The following is a 19,258-nucleotide window of genomic DNA, read 5'->3' on the forward strand; positions in this document are numbered from 1 at the left end:
CGGAACAGGCTTTTGCAACATCACGCTCTTCCTCCAGGGCGTCTAGGTTGTCCTGCCGATCAAGCTCGACATCTCTCTCTTCGTACATGCGCACTCGAGGTGAGTCATGAATAATATCACAGGGCAATACAGCCTCTGCGTCGTACACCATGAAGAAAGGTGTATATCCAGTAGTGCGGTTAGGCGGGGTCCGCAGCCCCAGAGTACGGAGTCGAGCTCCTCAACCCAGTGCTTGGCTGATTTTCTCAAAGACCGCACTAGTCTAGGTTTGATGCCTCTCATAATAAGACCATTGTCCCGTTCGACTTGGCCGTTTGTTTGCGGGTGACAGACAGAGGCGTAATCGAGCTTAATGCCCAAATTAGCACACCAATTTTTCACCTCATCGGCTGTGAAGTTGGAGCCATTATCGGTGAAGATGCTGTGTGGAACACCATAACGGTGCACCACGCCGGATATGAATTCTGTCACTAGCTCCGCCTCGGCCGTTTTAACTGGTTTGGCCTCTATCCACTTAGTGAATTTATCCACCATGACCAGCAAATACTTCCTCTTATGGCTTTCTCCTTTAAGGGGTCCGACCATATCGAGCCCCCAGACCGCGAAAGGCCAAGTGATGGGGATCGTTTGTAGAGCGGTGGGGGCATATGGCTTTTGTTGGCGAAGAGCTGGCATCCGACGCAAAGTTGGACCAGGTCCTGTGCATCTGCTCAGGCAGTTGGCCAGTAAAAACATGTACGGAAGGCCTTGCTAACAAGGGCCCGAGCTGCAGCGTGGTGCCCGCCGAGACCGGCATGAATTTCAGCCAAGAGATGCTGCCCCTCTTCCTCGGAGATACATCTTTGAAGAACTCCGGTAGCGCTTTTCTTGTAGAGCTCTCCGTTATGGACCTTGTAGGCCTTCGAACGCCGGACAATGCGGCGAGCCTCATTCTGATGCTCCAGGAGTTCTCTCCTATTAAGGTAGGCCAAGAAGGGTTCGGTCCATGGGGCAATGACTGCCATGATGAGATGGGCCGACGGTGTTATTTCGGTGGCTCAGCCGCCGATGATATTGTTGTGTTCGGAATCTGGGTTTGTATTCGGATCCGGACTGGTGTTGCTGCTCTCCCCTTGCCACACCACAGGCGGCTTGAAAAGCCTTTCCATAAATATGTTAGGTGGGACGGGGTTGCGCTTAGCGCCGATGCGGGTAAGGACGTCCGCCGCTTGATTACTTTCTCGAGCCACGTGATGAAACTCGAGCCCTTCGAATCGAGCCGACATTTTTAAGACGGCGTTGCGATAAGCCGCCATCTTCGGATTTTTGGCATCAAAATCTCCATTTATTTGAGATATTGTGAGGTTTGAGTCCCTGCGCACTTCCAGACATTGTATGCCCATGGAGACAGCCATCTGGAGACCTAATACGTCTCTAACGTATCTACAATTTTTTATTGTTCCATGCTATTATATTATCAACCTTGGATGTTTTATATGCACTAGATGACCAGTTGCGCCAATGGCGCAAAGGCCAAGAGTAAGCCATGTATTGAAAGAGTGTACATTAATATTATTCGGGCACATATTGAAACATATGAGAAAAATTTCCACTTACTATAAGTACAAGTGATGCAACACATATCAGTATTAACAGAACCGTTAATTAGTCAGCCACAAATCCACACCCAGAAGCACATTGCACAGGGTTGAAACTTTTAAACCTCACATTCCCAAGCAATCTTAAGGAGGGCCAACAGAATTGAAATCACTGATGCAAAGTATCAGCAGTTAATAATATTTATACACACAGCTTCTTTATTGTAGTTATATATGATGATGAAATCAGTACGTAAATCAGCACCAAGGATAGCCGATCAGACAAACAAAAATTCTGCATCCCACTGAACAACACTATTATGCAAGAGCTTGAAGCTTTGGAGCCAAGGCTACGAACCTTCAAATCCAACAAAACATCTTACCATGCAAACATGGTAAAATGGGAAAGAAAGACTCTAAATGTGACACACCAAAAGCGAAAGAAAATGTTGAACAGCCTGGGCATGCGGATTTGTGCGTGGATGTGGACCAGCCTGATGACGGTGGCGGCGTTGCCCTCCTCGTCGACCTTCAGCAGCTCGCCAGAGTCTGCAATGCTCATACTTTGCATCGAGTAAACCCATCTCACTAAGAACGGGAATGAGCATCGCCTTTGGCATGATCTTGATAGCATCCACTTCCTACAATAGAACATGCAAAGAGACATAATGAGGATAATATTATGCATGCACCACTCTGCACAAAAAACTCTCCAAGGAACCAGCTTTTATTACTCTACCTCCTGTTCTCTAGCTTTCAATATTAAAGGAAAAAAGCAATTCCCATTAATTGCATACCACATAGCTAAACCCCAGATTACAATACACAAAACAGAGCAAAACTTCTTCATAATTCAATTAAAATGAGGCCATATGCATCATGATTAAAGTTGCTCCCTGTATTGTATATAGAACCATGATTCAAAGTGCTCCTTGTACGGTATATGCAACCATGTATATACAACTATATCATTTATAGGCCATGCATATACAACTTAAGAAAACATAAATACGGAACTGCATATGCATCTGCATATAAAGCAGGTGATCAAATCTACAAATATTACAATAGCAATTGTGGCAGCACAAAAAGTGTAATTGGACATCACCATTTAACAACTAAGGCTATAAAATAAAAGATGATTGTGCAGATAGCAAAGGAAGATTCAACATTATTGTGTCATTGACAAATGTTTCAGGTAACAGCAAATCAACTTGGGTATGTGCTCTATTAATTCATTTTATAAACTGATATAAGAGTTCTAATTTATTTCATTTATCCCATTTAGTTGTCTCAATACATATTTAACCCATGTTGTGGGCTCACATAAAGACATGACAAGTTCACTGTACTCGGCTTGCCCAAGTTACTTGACCAGACGATGTTGATCCACTTACTTGCTTTTCTCAAAAAAAACCTACTCACTTGCTGACGACATGACCTTATCCATCCCCTCCTTCTGCACTCTCTCACTCACCCTGTAGCTTCCACCCCATCGTTGCTCCTCCTCTGCAGGAGATACGACTTCAATTGCAAGATCTACTCCCTCATGCATAAGATTTGCTTCCTGCCCTGTATGCATCACGTCACCAGGTCAGTTCCTCAGCTGAATCCTCATCAGGTCAGGCTACCTCAACCACTTCCAAGTGAACCTTAACAAATAGAACAATATTACTTCTAAAAGATAGCAAGTAAATCTGGAGTATTTCAGTTTTGAGCTCATGTTTTTCCCTAGAGGCAAGGCCAGAGATAGCAGAGTTTTGATTCTGAAACAAGGCAGCAGTGTAATTATTAGCCGTCATTAAAATCAATATTATCTCATGAAAATGCCTACCCTGTTGACCCACTAATGGCATGACTGAAACTTCCTCTCTGCTAAACCTATGTGTGCTTCCTAATCAACACCTGAGTAATCACGTGTTAGACCGTCATACATGTTTATCTCATGTTCTCTTGATGTCTGAGAAATAGTACATGCATGTGTACTCTACAGTTTAAACAAGCTCAAACCCCTGCTATTCTTATTGATAGGGCACTTCTAGTGCTTCAGGAGTATTTTTTCAGCGTCAGCAGCAATGATTAGGAATATCACCTGCATTGCAGAAGAATTAACAAAGCGAATGCAAGTTCATATATCTAAAAAAAGATCAGTAGGTTATGGAGACTCGAAAATAACATTTCTCTATGTGTGATTTGTGACAGTGTTATAATTGTTTCTTCATGAAACACATTTTAGAACTTCAAAAACTTATGTGCCTTCTTTCACAATGAACTCGAAAATAACATTTCTCTATATGCGTTGGTTCTCTTGCCATGATTGTCGTCTCATTCAGCTAGCTGACTACTCATTCCTTTCGTAAGAGAAAATTAATTGTACACCCTTTGGTTCAAGTATAAACAAAATAGTAATCTGTTTCTTATTGTTAATACATATGCAAACCCATGGAAGCATAACTGGACACATAATAAAAGGCTATAAGGTTGAAAATAACCCATAATTTGATTAATATATAGAGACTGGAAACTAAATTACTCTGAATAACAGAACATCTGCAAGTAAGAACTGAAGATCTCAATCAGTTTTGGGTTCCAAGCACACAGAATTAAATATGTAAGATCTGGTGAAAGGAAACCGACCATCATGAAGAAATGCATCAGGTATATCAGTAGTCCATGAATGTAATGTGTATCAGGTCCTATCTTTTTTTGAAGTAACGCTGGTTCCTAAACGATCTGGACACTGTATCTGAGATATATTAAATTATATGAGTACAATTTATCTGATTCCTAAGCACGTATCAACAGGGCGATGAATAGAGAAAGGGATTTAAGAAACAAAGTTACCTGTCTGCTGAATAGTGGGCATTTGACCGACAGGCAAACAACGCAAACATTGAGGAGGTTAACAGGGGCACCACGAGTTGTTCGCAGCCTCGCTGATGAAGGCGACTTACTTATTTTCTTCAGATTTATTTCATACGCCTCCTCAATAATCATGGTACATACATCTATTAGCATAAATTTGAAACAAGATTGTAGCATGATCAGAACTTGGATGCTAAGGAGATGCAAGCATACAGAAAAAAGATCAAGGAGGACTGAATCTCAATCAGAGCATGATCAGAACTTGGACAACCGATTTCTTTGTTTTGAAAGCAAACATATAAAGGATGAACTATGAGAGCTAAACATAACTCTTTTGCATCAGATTGTAGTTAAACAAAATGATTATAGATGATTTGCTATTACACCCAACTAATAAAATGAAAAAGGAGGGGTCTACAGGAAAGGGAAATTTAATGTGTCAACAGAAACTCAAACTAAAGGCCACACGCAAGATGGACCATACCTCTGAAAATTCTTCAACCACACCAGGCAGGAAGCAGCCCACCAAACAATGAAGGCGTGCACCACACCAGCGACAATTATTCATTGGAACACTAAGCGGCTTTCAAGAACACTAAGCCTGCAGAGTTTGACTCTATAAGTATCCAAGAACAATATCAATAAATCTCAAGAAATTTTGTCAAGGATATAACCAGGTAGGATTGTTCTCATAAATAATACAAACTGGCAAACTATGAGTTGAAGATGCATATTTTAGTTTCCCTAAATGACCGAGATGGATCTGTAGCGCCAACATCAAAGAAGAGGTTCAACTAACCATATAGATTTGAGAATACAGTACTTGTCCAGGATAAATGTGAGCTAAGTATCTAGCACCAAGCCTGAACCAACGTGACGCTTATCAGGTTTCTTGATCGTCTAATTTAAGGGAGCAAAAAAAAGAACAAATTCTACATGAAAACTCTATTAATGTCTTAAGGTAAATGCTTCTTCATGTATCATATATGGCAGTTTGATAGAAAAAATAAGAAAACAATAGAGAAAGTTAAAATATAATTATGTTTATCAAAATGTCATAAGATAATCGATGAACTATAACTGGTGTAAAGCTCATCCCCAATGTTTAGTATTAACAGGCAATAGCAGCCTTATTATATTGGAAAGAAGAAAAGTGTGAGACCTTGAGTTGTTTTATTTAACTACATAAGAAAAGCTACAGGTAGGCCCGGCATTCTTGTAGGCACCACTAATTGTGAGGATACATGTGTAGAGTCACACAATTGAAACAATGAAAGAACAGAAAACTGGCCAAAGACACCCTTTCCAGAATGCAACACATGAGGAAAATATTGTCCAGGAAACAAATATGATTACTACAACATCACCTCATTCAAAACAATTAGGATGAGTTCTGGAAGACCATTTTCCATGAACCTAGCTACCTGTATTTCATCATGCGTGTATCTTTTATTCACTCTTCCAAGAATACAGAAGCAAGGCAAATAAGCCGGCGATGGGGAAAAACTGAAAGCCAAGTTTATAAAGACCGAATCCAACTCCGATCAGTACCCGCAAAACAATAGTGATTTACTCTAGCTTCAGCAAACAATTATAGCAACATAGAGCAGTAATATCCGTAAACAAGATAGCAAGCAGGAAACATAACATAAAACAGAAACGTAACTCCCCTTTGTATTCTGATGTATATGCTTGTTTAGGACCATATATCTTCCGAAATTTGTACCTTATCAGCTGTTGATTTGGTTACCGCAGTTCGTCTTTTCCCTCATGTGAGTTTTGCGCCATCCTTACATGATTTAGCAGCAGCGACCTTGAAACGATCTGCAGAAAAACAAAATGAAAGTGAAATCAAATGGAATCACGTGTAGGCAGTACCAAAGTATGGTGTATGCCACTCCAATGGCATTTTGCCTGTACCCCATGCAACATCAAGTGAGGCATGAGCAATAGAGAGACTAGATACCAACATCATGTATTAACCCCAAATCATGAATCAATACCAAAGGACCAAATAATGTCACCATCTCTGTACTAACAACCAACATTTTAGCATGTCATTTATTTACAAAGTAATGCTATGGTAGTCTAATTTCCCAAGGGCAAGTGTCCAATATACTTTCAGAATGTGCAGTTCAGATCATGCAGTTAGAAATAAACTTTATGGTAGTAACTCTACAGGACCTGCTATTCAGTTATCTTTTCTAGTAACAATTTTGAAAATGGCACAATGGTTAGTTCCTATTATTTAAGCTCACACTATTTAAACCGAGAATTGCTCGCATGCCATGATTTTTTTGTCCTAATCATACTCCTATATAACAACCGACAGACTCTAGCTTTTAAATTAGAAAAGGGAGAACAACTTACCATGCTCTTTGATTACTTCTTGGACCCATGTTTCCTATCACCAGTGCCCTCCCTGCCGCACAAATCCTCGCTGATCTCTGCAAATCTTCAAAAGGAAGCATCAAAATAACCAACATGTACCCACAGGATAGAAAAACAATTTTAATACAAGCTATCTATTTGATGGAAGGAACTTCATTTTATAACGGAATTCACTCCATCAGGCAAACTGTGATGTTTTGGCATCCACGGTCAAAGCATTAACGTAAAATTCAAATAAATTAACTTTTGTGCAGTAAATGCATACACTGTCGGGAGAAAATATTTTGTAAGAAAATTAGAGAAATTTAGATGAGTCAATCATTCTAGACTGCTTGGGTTGTGCCTACATCCAGTGATGTGGTAACCCAATTCTCCGAGGAGAACTAATTCTGCCTCATCCTTGTCACTACACCCCATACAAAAATTATAAAATTCGCAAACAACAGACGTACTTGATAATCAATCTTAACGAAAACAGATGTTCTATCTGTTCTCAAACAAATTATAAGCATTTAATAAAATTATTTGCCTCAACAATTAAAAATGGATCATTACAAATATTTAAAGGAAAAGATTAAACTAAACTTGCAGAGAGTATGTGTGTTCATTGGACATGCAATGATTTTAGAACAAGAAAACCAAACTGAATTCAGACCACAGAACATGACAAACCTACACACACAGGGACAGAGGGTAGGCTAAGTATAACCTCATCGCGGGGAAGAAAAATCTGGGGATACCAAAATCGTTCAGGAATTTTTCCTGTGGACCTGGAAGCAAAGAAAAATCATAACTCTTAGCAGGTATTGGATGGGGGGAGAAGACGACCCTCTGTATATACAGGCAAATGAGCTTCCTCTGATTCGATCCAGTACAACACCGTTGTTAGTGAGATTAAAAAAGGCATGAGTAGCACAACACACACCTGTTTATTGCGAGTCCATAAGGCGAGCAAGATTTTCTCTTCCTCTTGCTTGTCTCCTTCCTCATCCTCCCTGTCTCCTCCCACTCCTGATGGCCAAGTCAACAAATCCAAGCATCAAAGTTGGAAACTAAAAGGAAAGCAGACAGCAGGGAGATGCCAGCATGAGAACCAAATCGAACAAGAATATCTCCTCCTCCTGCTAGTCTCCTTCCTCCTCATCCGTGGCCCCTTCTGCTCCTCCTGCTGGACAAAACAACAAATCAAAGCATCGAAGTTAGAAACTGAAAAAGAGAAACGGTAGGGAACATACCACCAAAAGAACCAAATCAAACCACCGTACTATGCCATTGTGGGAGAGATTGTAGGAGGAGCAGCAACGAGCGAGACCTTGCTGGGGACGGATTCCTGGTGACAACGGTGGAGTTGACTCGTGGCGGCGGCATGGCACCCTCGATCCAGTCCGCGCGTGACGCATCCTCACCTCCTCCCTGCAACTCCCATGACGGCACTGTCGGGCTGGGAAACCTTCCTGACCATCCCTGCCGTCGGTCGACTTGCGCATGAGCGATGGGAAGGTGAGGAGGAGGAAAAGGCGAGGGCGGGGCCGCCAGCGCCAACGCAGCCATCTCTCTGTCACTGTCTTCTCCTCTCCTCTAGAGCTGCAGCTGGAGGTGAGAGCCGAGGCGGGAGGAGGCGGTGCGACGCACGGGAGGCCAACGGCGAGGGCCCAGCGACGAGTGCCTCCATGGCTCGAGGACCCGACCTCGCTGGATCCCAGGGTGGACGAGATGCGGGAGGGGAGGAGGGGGTGCGACTGACGCGGGAGGATGGAGGAGGAAGCGAGCGTGGAGGCGGCGGAAAGAGGAGAGTGGCAGGCGGCTAGGTCTTCTCCACAGGCGGCTGGCTTTTATATATCTGTACGTGAAATTACCAAGATGCCCTCGACGGGGAACAAAAATTACAGGCGGTGGCAGCAGCGATTTAAAGGCGACGTGGCTGGGTTAGTTGTGACTACCACTTTTATATGTTCAATATGTTCAATTTATATGCTATTTTATATGATTTTTGAGACTAACCTATTAACCTAGAGTTCAGTGCCAGTTTTTGTTTTTTCCTTGTTTTAGAGTATCGCAGAAAAAGAAAATCAAACAGAGTCCAATTGACCTGAAACTTTACGGAACTTATTTTTGGACCAGAAGAAGCCCACGGAGTATCGGAGATGGACCAGGAGAGTCCCGGGATGCCCACGAGGGTGGGGGGTGCGCCCACCCCCCTGGGCGCGCCCCCCTGCCTCGTGAACAGCCCAGAGATCAACCGATGTATTTCTTCCTCCTATATATACCCATATACCCTAAAAATTTCAGGGAGCAGAATAGATCGGGAGTTCCGCCACCAGAAGCCTCTGTAGCCAACGAAAACCAATCTAGACCCGTTCCGGCACCCTGCCGGAGGGGGAATCCCTCTCCGTTGGACATCTTCATCATCCCGGCGCTCTCCATGACGAGGAGGGAGTAGTTCTCCCTCGGGGCTGAGGGTATGTACCGGTAGCTGTGTGTTTGATCTCTCTCTCTTGTGTTCTTGAGGTGGTACGATCTTGATGTATCATGAGCTTTGCTATTATAGTTGGATCTTATGATGTTTCTCCCCCTCTACTCTCTTGTAATGGATTGAGTTTTCCCTTTGAAGTTATCTTATCGGAGTCTTTAAGGATTTGAGAACACTTGATGTATGTCTTGCGTGGGATACCCGTGGTGACAATGGGGTATTCTATTGATCTAGTTGATGTATGTTTTGGTGATCAACTTGCGGGTTCCGCCCATGAACCTATGCATAGGGGTTGGCACACGTTTTCGTCTTGACTCTCCGGTAGAAACTTTGGGGCACTCTTTGAAGTACGTTGTGTTGGTTTGAATAGATGAATCTAAGATTGTGTGATGCATATCGTATAATCATACCCACGGATACTTGAGGTGACATTGGAGTATCTAGGTGACATTAGGGTTTTGGTTGATTTGTGTCTTAAGGTGTTATTCTAGTACGAACTCTATGATAGATTGAACGGAAAGAATAGCTTCATGTTATTTTACTACGGACTCTTGAATAGATCGATCAGAAATGATAACTTTGAGGTGGTTTCGTGCCCTACCATAATCTCTTCGTTTGTTCTCCACTATTAGTGACTTTGGAGTGACTCTTTGTTGCATGTTGAGGGATAGTTATATGATCCAATTATGTTATTATTGTTGAGAGAACTTGCACTAGTGAAAGTATGAACCCTAGGCCTTGTTTCCTAGCATTGCAATACTATTTGTGCTCATTTTTATCATTAGTTACCTTGCAGTTTTTATATTTTCAGATTACAAAAACCATTATCTACTATCCATATTGCACTTGTATCACCATCTCTTCGCCGAACTAGTGCACCTATACAATTTACCATTGTATTGGGTGTGTTGGGGACACAAGAGACTCTTTGTTATTTGGTTGCAGGGTTGCTTGAGAGAGACCATCTTCATCCTACGCCTCCTACGGATTGATAAACCTTAGGTCATCCACTTGAGGGAAATTTGCTACTGTCCTACAAACCTCTGCATTTGGAGGCTCAACAACGTCTACAAGAAGAAGGTTGTGTAGTAGACATCAAGACCATGCAATAAGGCCTCGTATTCAGCTGCGTTATTGGAGTCTGTGTATAATATTTGGAGCACATACTGGACTACGTCTCCAGTGGGGGACATTAAAACTACGCCCGCTTCTAATCCTGCCAGCATTTTGGAACCATCAAAATACATAACCCAGTTGGAATATGTGTCGTACTCTTTAGGGAGTTAGGCCACTATCCATTCGGCGACGAAGTCCGCAAGTACTTGGGATTTGATGGATCGACGCAGTTTGTATGTTATGTCGAATGGAAGGAGCTCAATGGCCCATTTGGCTATCCGGCCCGTAGCATCGCGGTTGTTTATTATATCATTAAGTGGTACTTCGGAAGCCACTGTGATAGAACATTCTTGGAAGTAGTGTCGTAGCTTCCGGGATCCCATGAAGACCGCATATGCTATATTTTGATAATGAGGGTACCAGAATTTGCATGGTGTGAGGATGGTGGATACGTAATATACCAGCTTCTGAAGTGGGAATTTGTGTTTGTCCTGCTCTCGCTCCACGACGAGCACGGCGATCACCACCTGGTGTGTTGCCGATATGTATAATAACATGGGTTCACCGACCTTCGGTGCGGCCAGGATTGGGTTGCTCGCAAGAAGGCTTTTTATTTCTTTCAATCTGGCTGTTGTCGCATCCGTCCATGAAAGTGCATTATATCGACTAGAGGGGGGTGAATAGGCAATTTTTATGAAAGTCTTCAGAACATAGAAGTTTTGAAGACAAACGATAAAATTAAACCTATTACCATGCAGCGGAAGGTAGACTACACTAGGCAAACCATAGTCAAGTATTCAATGAAGTGAAAGCACAAAGACTAATAGCAGTTAGGTAGTAAGGATCAGGTAGGAAGATATTGTGAAGCCAAACAGAACACGCAGTCACTCAGTGAAGACAAATGATAGAGCAAACATACAATGACTTCACAAGGAGTAACAGTAAGTAAAGTGAAGTGAAGATGAAACCAGTGACTCGTTGAAGACAATGATTTGTTGAACCAGTTCCAGTTGTTGTGACAACTGTACATCTGGTTGGAGCGGCTAGGTATTTAAACCTTAGGACACACAGTCCTGGACACCCAGTCCTGAACACGCAGCTCAGGACACCCGGTCCTCACTGTATTCTCCTTGAGCTAAGGTCACATAGACCTTACCCAATCACTCTGGTAAGTCTTCAAGGTAGACTCCCAAACCTTCACAGACTTCATTCACTGGCAATCCACAATGTCTCTTGGATGCTCAGAACGCGACGCCTAACCGGCTGGAGGATGCACAGTCCTCAAGTGTAATAAGTCTTCAGATCACACAGACAAGAAGACTTAAGTGATGCCCAATTCTCTCTGGCTCTGGTGGTTAGGGCTTTATCCTCGCAAGGAATTCTCTCTCAAAGGCTTTGAGGTGGGTTTCTCTCAAACGACAAAAGCCGTACTTTCAATCTGAGCAGCCAACCGTTTATGGTTGTAGGGGGTGGGCTATTTATAGCCACTTGGCAACCCGACCTGATTTGTCCGAAATGACCCTGGGTCACTAAGGAACTGACACGTGTTCCAACGGTCAGATTTTAAACTCACACGGCAACTTTACTTGGGCTACAAGCAAAGCTGACTTGTCCGACTCTAGACAAGATTCGCTCTCATAGTCTTCACTCGAAGACATAGGTTCTTGGTTTAGGCATCACTTCAGTCATTCTGACTGGTTCTCTTGGACCCCACTTAACAGTACGGTGGTTCCTATGACTCAACACAAAAGAAAAAGAACTACAAAAGATCTAAGTCTTCGAGCTCCATAGGCTTCATATCGTGTCTTCTCTTGTCATAGTCTTCAATGTGAATATCTTCATATACCACCTTTGACTTCAATGTCTTCATACATTTTTAGGGGTCATCTCTGGTAGTAAAACCGAATCAATGAGGGACTTCTACCTGTGTTATCCTGCAATTCTCACAAACACATTAGTCCCTCAACTAGGTTTGTCGTCAATACTCCAAAACCAACTAGGGGTGGCACTAGATGCACTTACAGTCCACTCGAAGTGATCGGTGCGTCGGAGGAGGCGATACGGTGGCAATGCCTTTTCTCCCAATCTGGAGATAAAGCGGCTTAAAGTTGCCACGCATCATGCGAGCTTTTGGACCTGTTTAAGGTCCGTTGGCATAGCCAGTTGTGACAAGGCTCGGATTTTGGCTGGATTTTCTTCAATTCCTCTATTGGAAAAAATGAAGCCCAGCAGCTTACGGCAGGGACGCCGAAAACACACTTTTCCGGATTGTGCTTGATGTCATATGCATGGAGGTTGTCGAATGTGAGACGTAAATCGTCTATTAGTGAGTCGACATGCCTAGTTTTAATGACAACGTCATCCACATATGCTTCAATTGTCTTGCTGATCTGTTTCTCCAGGCATGTTTGAATCATGCGTTGGTAGGTGGCCCGGGTGTTTTTGAGCCCAAAAGGCATGATGTTGAAGCAGAATGGCCCGTATGGGGTAATGAATGTCATTGCGGCTTGATTGGGCTCCTTCATTTTGATTTGATGGTATCCGGAATATGCGTCGAGGAAGCATAGTGAGTCATGTCATGTGGCAGCATCGATAATCTGGTCGATGCGGGGGAGGGGGAAGGGATCCTTACGACAGGCCTTATTGAGGTCTTTGAAATCGACGCACAGGCACCAGGATTTATCCTTCTTTGGCACCATCACCAAGTTTGCTAGCCAGTCCGGGTATTTTATTTCTCTAATGAATCCGGCCTCGATTAACTTGGCTAGCTCCTCCCCCATAGCTTGACGTTTGGGTTCAGAAAAGCACTGCAATGTTTGTTTGACCGGTTTATATCCCTTCAATATGTTGAGGCTGTGTTTGGCCAATCTGCATGGCATTCTTGGCATATCGGAAAGGTGACAGGCGAATATATCCCAGTTCTCGTGCAGAAACTCTCGTAGCGCGGTGTCGACCGTTGGGTCTAGTTATGCCTCGGTGGATGCTGTCTTCTTAGGGTCCGTTGGATGGACTTGGAATTTGACTATTTCTTCTGCTGGTTTGAAGGAGGTGCATTTGGGTCGTTTGTCCAAGATTACGTCGTCCCTATCCACCGTGGAGCATCATGCGGTTAATTCTTCGGCCACGAGGGCTTCAAATAATGCCTCAAGGGCCAGGGATGCGGTTTTATTTTCGGCGCAGAGTGTTATGTTCGGACCACTAGCGAGAGTGGTTATGCTGTTGGGCCCAGGCATCTTGAGCTTCATATACCCATAGTGACGTATAGCCTGGAAGCGTGTAAATGCATCTCGCCCCAATAGGGCGTGATATCCACTGTTGAAAGGGGCCACTTGGAAGGTTAATTCTTCGGTCCGATAGTTCTCCGGTGTGCCGAATACCATGTCGAGCATGATTTTTCCCACGCAACGCGCCTCCCGACTAGGAATAATTCCCCGGAAGGTCGTGCTACTTTGCTTGATGCGGCTCCTGTTTATTTCCATTTTACTGAGTGTATCCTCGTAAATGGGGTTTAGTACGCTGCCGCCGTCCATGAGAACCTTGGTGAGCCGAAAGCCGTCCATGATCGGACTGAGGACCAAGGTGGTTGGTGCCCAGATTGTCCTGAATTTTGGTTCGTCATCGACATTGAAAGTTATGGATGTGTCGTTCCAAGGGTTTGTTGCTGCGATTTGGCAGACTTCGGCGAGGTCGCGGAGTGCCCTTTTACGCTTATTATTTGAAGCGAAAGTCTCGAAGACCGCCAGTACTCTAAGGTCATCATCTTCTGGGGGATATTGCTCTGGGTTATTTTTGGTGTGGATATCCTCGCCGCTCTTGGCCACCTGCCGGAGTATCCAACATGCTCTAAGGCTGTGGGTTGATATAGTATCTGGTGTTGTGTGTAACTTGCATGGTCCATCGAGCCATCCCTCCAGAACGGTTCCGCATCCCGTAATGGGCTTATATTTCTTTATCATTGGGCTGGGCGTGCCACGAGGGTGCGTCCTTCTCACCTGAACAAGGGATTGGGTGGAAATCGGCGGTTCCCGGCAAGCTGCCTGAGTTTTCCAAGAGCTTTCCACTGTGCAGTACTTGTATACTATGGTTGCCAAGTCTGCGAAGTGTGATATGCGATGATGGTTGATGGCGTTGAGGATTCCTTCATCCGTGCAATTGCTGCGGAATGCTGAGATCGCGTCTTCGTCGTGGGAATCTTCAATCTTCTCTTTGACAAGGAGGAATCTGGCCCAAAAAGTGGTGGACCATTTCCTGAGACTGTTGTCGTATGCCCATGAGAGCGCTTATATCTAGGTGGGTGGGTGGTTTGAAATCCGAACCCTAACCCAATTTAGGATCCGGAGTTTAAAGAGCTTCTGGACTTAGTAGTTCGGGCTCCGGGATGGCAACTGATTTTTTGGGCTTGTTGTCCGATTCTATGTTCGGAGGACAAGACATGTCTTTTTGCAAGTTGGTGTCCGGCTCTTCAAGCTCACAGATCCGGACGTAGTTCGTCCTCAAGATAGAGGAAGAGTTGTCGTCTTGCTCCTCTACTACCGCTATTTGATGGGTGATCGCCAGAGTTTTAATTTCTCTCTGGTCGGGTTTAAGCCCAATCCGATCATAGCCTGTGGCGACCCCCAGGGCGGCGATGGGATCTAGAAGCTCGTTTAAATACGACCACTCCGCCGAATACATCTGCTTGGAGTACTTGGAGTCAACATTGAGGGGATTTTTGATGACCCGAGAAGTCATCGTCGGCTTAACGGCCGAACGGGCGGTCATGATGAAGCTGCCCAGCCGGAGGGTTTGGCCTGGGGCTAGTATTCCTCTGCAGGTGACATTGTCCTTGAGAACAAGGCGAGCCATTGATCCTATCTTTCGACGTCACAACGGAACTCTCAATGAAAGCACCAATTTCAGTGTCAAAACCGGCGGATCTCCGGTAGGGGGTCCCGAACTGTGCGTCTGAGGTCGATGGTAACAGGAGACGGGGGACACAATGTTTACCCAGGTTCAGGCCCTCTCTATGGAGGTAATACCCTACCTCCTGCTTGATTGATCTTGATGAATATGAGTATTACAAGAGTTGATCTACCACGAGATCGTAATGGCTAAACCCTAAAAGTCTAGCCTGTTTGACTATGATTATGAGGATGTATATCTATGGTCCTAGCCCTCCGGTTTATATAGACACCTGAGGGATCTAGGGTTACATAAGGTCGATTACGGAGAAAGGAATCTTCATATTTGGTCACCAAGCTTGCCTTCCATGTCAAGGAGAGTCCCATCCGGACACGGGTAGAGTCTTCGGTCTTTGCATCTTCACAGCCCATGAATCCGGCCTATGTCCAATAGGTCGGACGCTCGAGGACACCTTAGTCCAGGACTCCCTCAACTGTGTCTCCGTCATCCATTTCTCAAACAGCATGTAGTGTGAGAAATACAATGGAGGAGATCGAGTCTTGTGGGGAAAAGTGTGCAAACCTCTGTGGAGTGTACAAACTAATCATGATTAGCCATGTCCCCGGTTATGGACATCTTGAGTATCTGGTACTTGAATTATTATGTTGATCTCAACACTCTACTTAATTAATTTGTTGGGTTGTTAATTTTGAATTGGGATTGAGTTGGGGTTACCATCTCAACGTTTCAACAAACTTTGTAGTTAAATAAAATATATTCCTTTGTTGTAGGGGAAAACTAGCTTTATGCAAATGATAACAATAGAGCCTCCACCAGCCATATATGCATGTAGTTATAGTTGTTACTTGTTCATTGCTCTATAGTGTTATCTTGCCAGCATATTCCATGTGCTGACCTACACAGGCTGCAACGTATTATGTTGCAGAATTTTCAGACGAAGAGTAAGGTTCGCTAGGTCGTTGTCATGCACTCGGTTTTGCCGTGGAGTTGGATGGACTCTTCTACCTTCGAAACTTCCGCTGTTATCTTATTTAGATGGCCTTTAGCCATATTATTGTATTAAGTTCTGTATTGAGACAATCGATGTAATAATTGTGTGATTGAACTCTGTTATTAATCCTCGAGTACTATGTGTGTCAGCAATACTGATCCAGGGATGACACTTAAGCACAGAGACTTGACCGTCTGAGGTCGGGTCGCTACAACTGATCATCTTTATAATATCTTTCTTGAAAATGATGGTTCAGAAAATTGTGCTCAATTGTTAGAAGAAGAAGTCAATAAAATGTTTAGCACAAAATATCTGAATGATGAGCATGATGCAATGTCATTGGTATGAACTCTTTGAATGTCCATGATGCTAATGATATGCAAAGCTACAAGCTTGGGGATGCTATGGTTGATGAAGATGATATTTTTAGTCCCCCAAGTTTTGATGTGCAAATTTCTTATAATGATTGCATGCCTCCTATTTATGATGATTATATTGATGAAAGTGGGTTTGGAAGAGTGTCAACTCTAGGTATTAATGATCCCACTACTTTAGAGGGTGTTGAATCTTATTATAATAATTATGAAAGTGGATTTGGAGAGTTCATGACTTTATTTAGTGATTAATCCACCATTTTGGATGAGGCTTCAATTGACTATGATAACAAAGTTGCTATCTATGATGATTATGGTGATGACATGTATGCTATAAAGAATAATGATAACCATGAAACTTGTCATCATGATTTTAATTTTCACTCTCATGATAGTTATTTTGTTGAGTTTGCTCCCACTACTATTGATAAGAAGAAATTTGCTTATGTGGAGAGTAATAAGTTTTATATGCTTTTGTTTCATGAAAATAATGCTTTATGTGATGATTATATTGTTGAATTTCTTCATGATGCTACTCAAAATTATTATGAGGGAGGAACTTATTGTTGGGAATCGTAGTAATTTAAAAAAAATCCTACGATCACGCAAGATCTATCTAGGAGATGCATAGCAAAGAGAGGGGAGAATGTGTCCACGTACCCTCATAGACCGAAAGCGGAAGTGTTATGTCAACGTGGTTGATGTAGTCAAACGTCTTCATGATCCAACCGATCCAAGTACCGAACGTACGGCACCTCCGTGTTCAGCACACGTTCAGCTCGATGACGTCCCTCGAGCTCTTGATCCAGTAGAGGGTCAAGGGAGAGTTCCGTCAGCACGATGGTGTGGCGACGGTGTTGGTGAAGTGATCTGCGCAGGGCTTTGCCTAAGCACTACGACACTATGATCGGAGGATTAAACTATGGAGCGGGGCACCGCACACGGCTAAGAAACAACTGTTGTGCCTTTGGGGTGCCCCCTGCCCAGGTATATAAAGGAGGGGGAGGAGGGGGCGGCCCAATGGGGGAGTGCCAAGGGGGGGAGTCCTACTAGGAATCCATTCCTAGTAGGATTCGTCCCCCTTTCCTTCCAACAGATAGGGTGGAAAGGGGAAGGGAGAGAGAGGAAGAAGGAAAGAGGGGGTCGTGCCCCCTCCCCTTGTCCAATTTGGATTGGGCAAGGGAGGGTGCGCACCTCCTCCCATGGCCTGCCTCCTCTCCTCCAATATGGCCCATTAGGCCCATTAACTTTCCCGAGGGGGTTCCGGTAGCCTCTCGGTACTCTGAAAAATCCCCTAACCTTATCGGAACCATGCCGGTGTCCGTATATAACCTTACAATATATCAATCTTTACCTCTCGACCATTTCGAGACTCCTCGTCATGCCCGTGATCCCATCCGGGACTCTGAACAAACTTCGGTCACCAAAACACATAACTCATAATACAAATCGTCATCGAATGTTAAGCATGCGGACCCTACGGGTTCGAGAACTATGTAGACATGACCGAGACACATCTCCGGTCAATAACCAATAGCGGAACCTGGATGCTCATATTGGCTCCTACATATTCTATGAAGATCTTTATCGGTCAACCGAATAACAACATATGTTATTCCCTTTGTCATCGGTATGTTACTTGCTCGAGATTCGATCGTCGGTATCCTCATACCTAGTTCAATCTCGTTACCGGCAAGTATCTTTACTCGTTTTGTAATGCATCATCCCGCAACCAACTCATTAGTCACATTGCTTGCAAGGCTTATAGTGATGTGCATTACCGAGAGGGCCCAGATATACCTCTCCGATACTCGGAGTGACAAATCCTAATCTCGATCTATGCCAACTCAACAAACACCATCAGAGGCACCTGTAGAGCATATTTATAATCACCCAATTACGTTGTGATGTTTTATAGCACACAAAGTGTTCCTCCTGTATTCGGGAGTTGCATAATCTTATAGTCAGAGGAATATGTATAAGTCATGAAGAAATCAATAGCAATAAAACTAAACGATCATAATGCTAAGCTAACGGATGGGTCTTGTCCATCACATCATTCTCTAATGAGGTAATCTCGTTCATCAAATGACAACACATGTCTATGGTCAGGAAACTTAACCATCTTTGCTTAACGAACTAGTCAAGTACAGGCATACTAGGGACACTTTGTTTGTCTATGTATTCACACATGTACTAAGTTTCCGTTTAATACAATTCTAGCATGAATAATAAACATTTATCATGATATAAGGAAATATAAATAACAACTTTAGCATTGCCTCTAGGGCATATTTCCTTCAGTCTCCCACTTGCACTAGAGTCAATAATCTAGATTACATAGTAATGATTATAACACCCATGGAGTCTTAGTGCTGATCATGTTTTGCTCATGGAAGAGGCTTAGTCAATGGGTCTACAACATTCAGATTCGTATGTATCTTGCAAATCTCTATGTCTCTCTCCTTGACTTGATCGCGGATGGAATTGAAGCATATCTTGATGTGTTTGGTTCTGTTTTGAAATATGGATTCCTTCGCCAAGGCAATTGCTCCAGTATTGTCACAAAATA

The 19,258-nt window shown here is 43.5% G+C and overlaps 1 long non-coding RNA gene across 11 annotated transcripts; it reads right to left on the reverse strand.

The window, feature by feature from the left end:
- Window positions 1–1,740: 1,740 nt before the first annotated feature.
- LOC119330825 lies at window positions 1,741–8,632 on the reverse strand. Of its 11 annotated transcripts, none has more exons than XR_005160281.1 (10): window positions 8,146–8,632; window positions 7,759–7,998; window positions 7,543–7,603; window positions 6,813–6,897; window positions 6,169–6,266; window positions 4,927–5,043; window positions 4,422–4,585; window positions 4,215–4,323; window positions 2,975–3,149; window positions 1,741–2,218 (listed from the first exon to the last, which is right to left on the reverse strand). It is a non-coding gene; the product is annotated as an uncharacterized LOC119330825 (long non-coding RNA). The 11 variants fall into 11 exon arrangements; XR_005160280.1 differs by having other exon boundaries at window positions 7,759–8,001; XR_005160279.1 differs by having other exon boundaries at window positions 8,099–8,632.
- Between the last annotated feature and the right edge of the window lie 10,626 nt (window positions 8,633–19,258).

Source organism: Triticum dicoccoides, chromosome 7A, assembly GCF_002162155.2.
Source record: "Triticum dicoccoides isolate Atlit2015 ecotype Zavitan chromosome 7A, WEW_v2.0, whole genome shotgun sequence".
Classification (NCBI taxonomy): Eukaryota; Viridiplantae; Streptophyta; class Magnoliopsida; order Poales; family Poaceae; genus Triticum; species Triticum dicoccoides.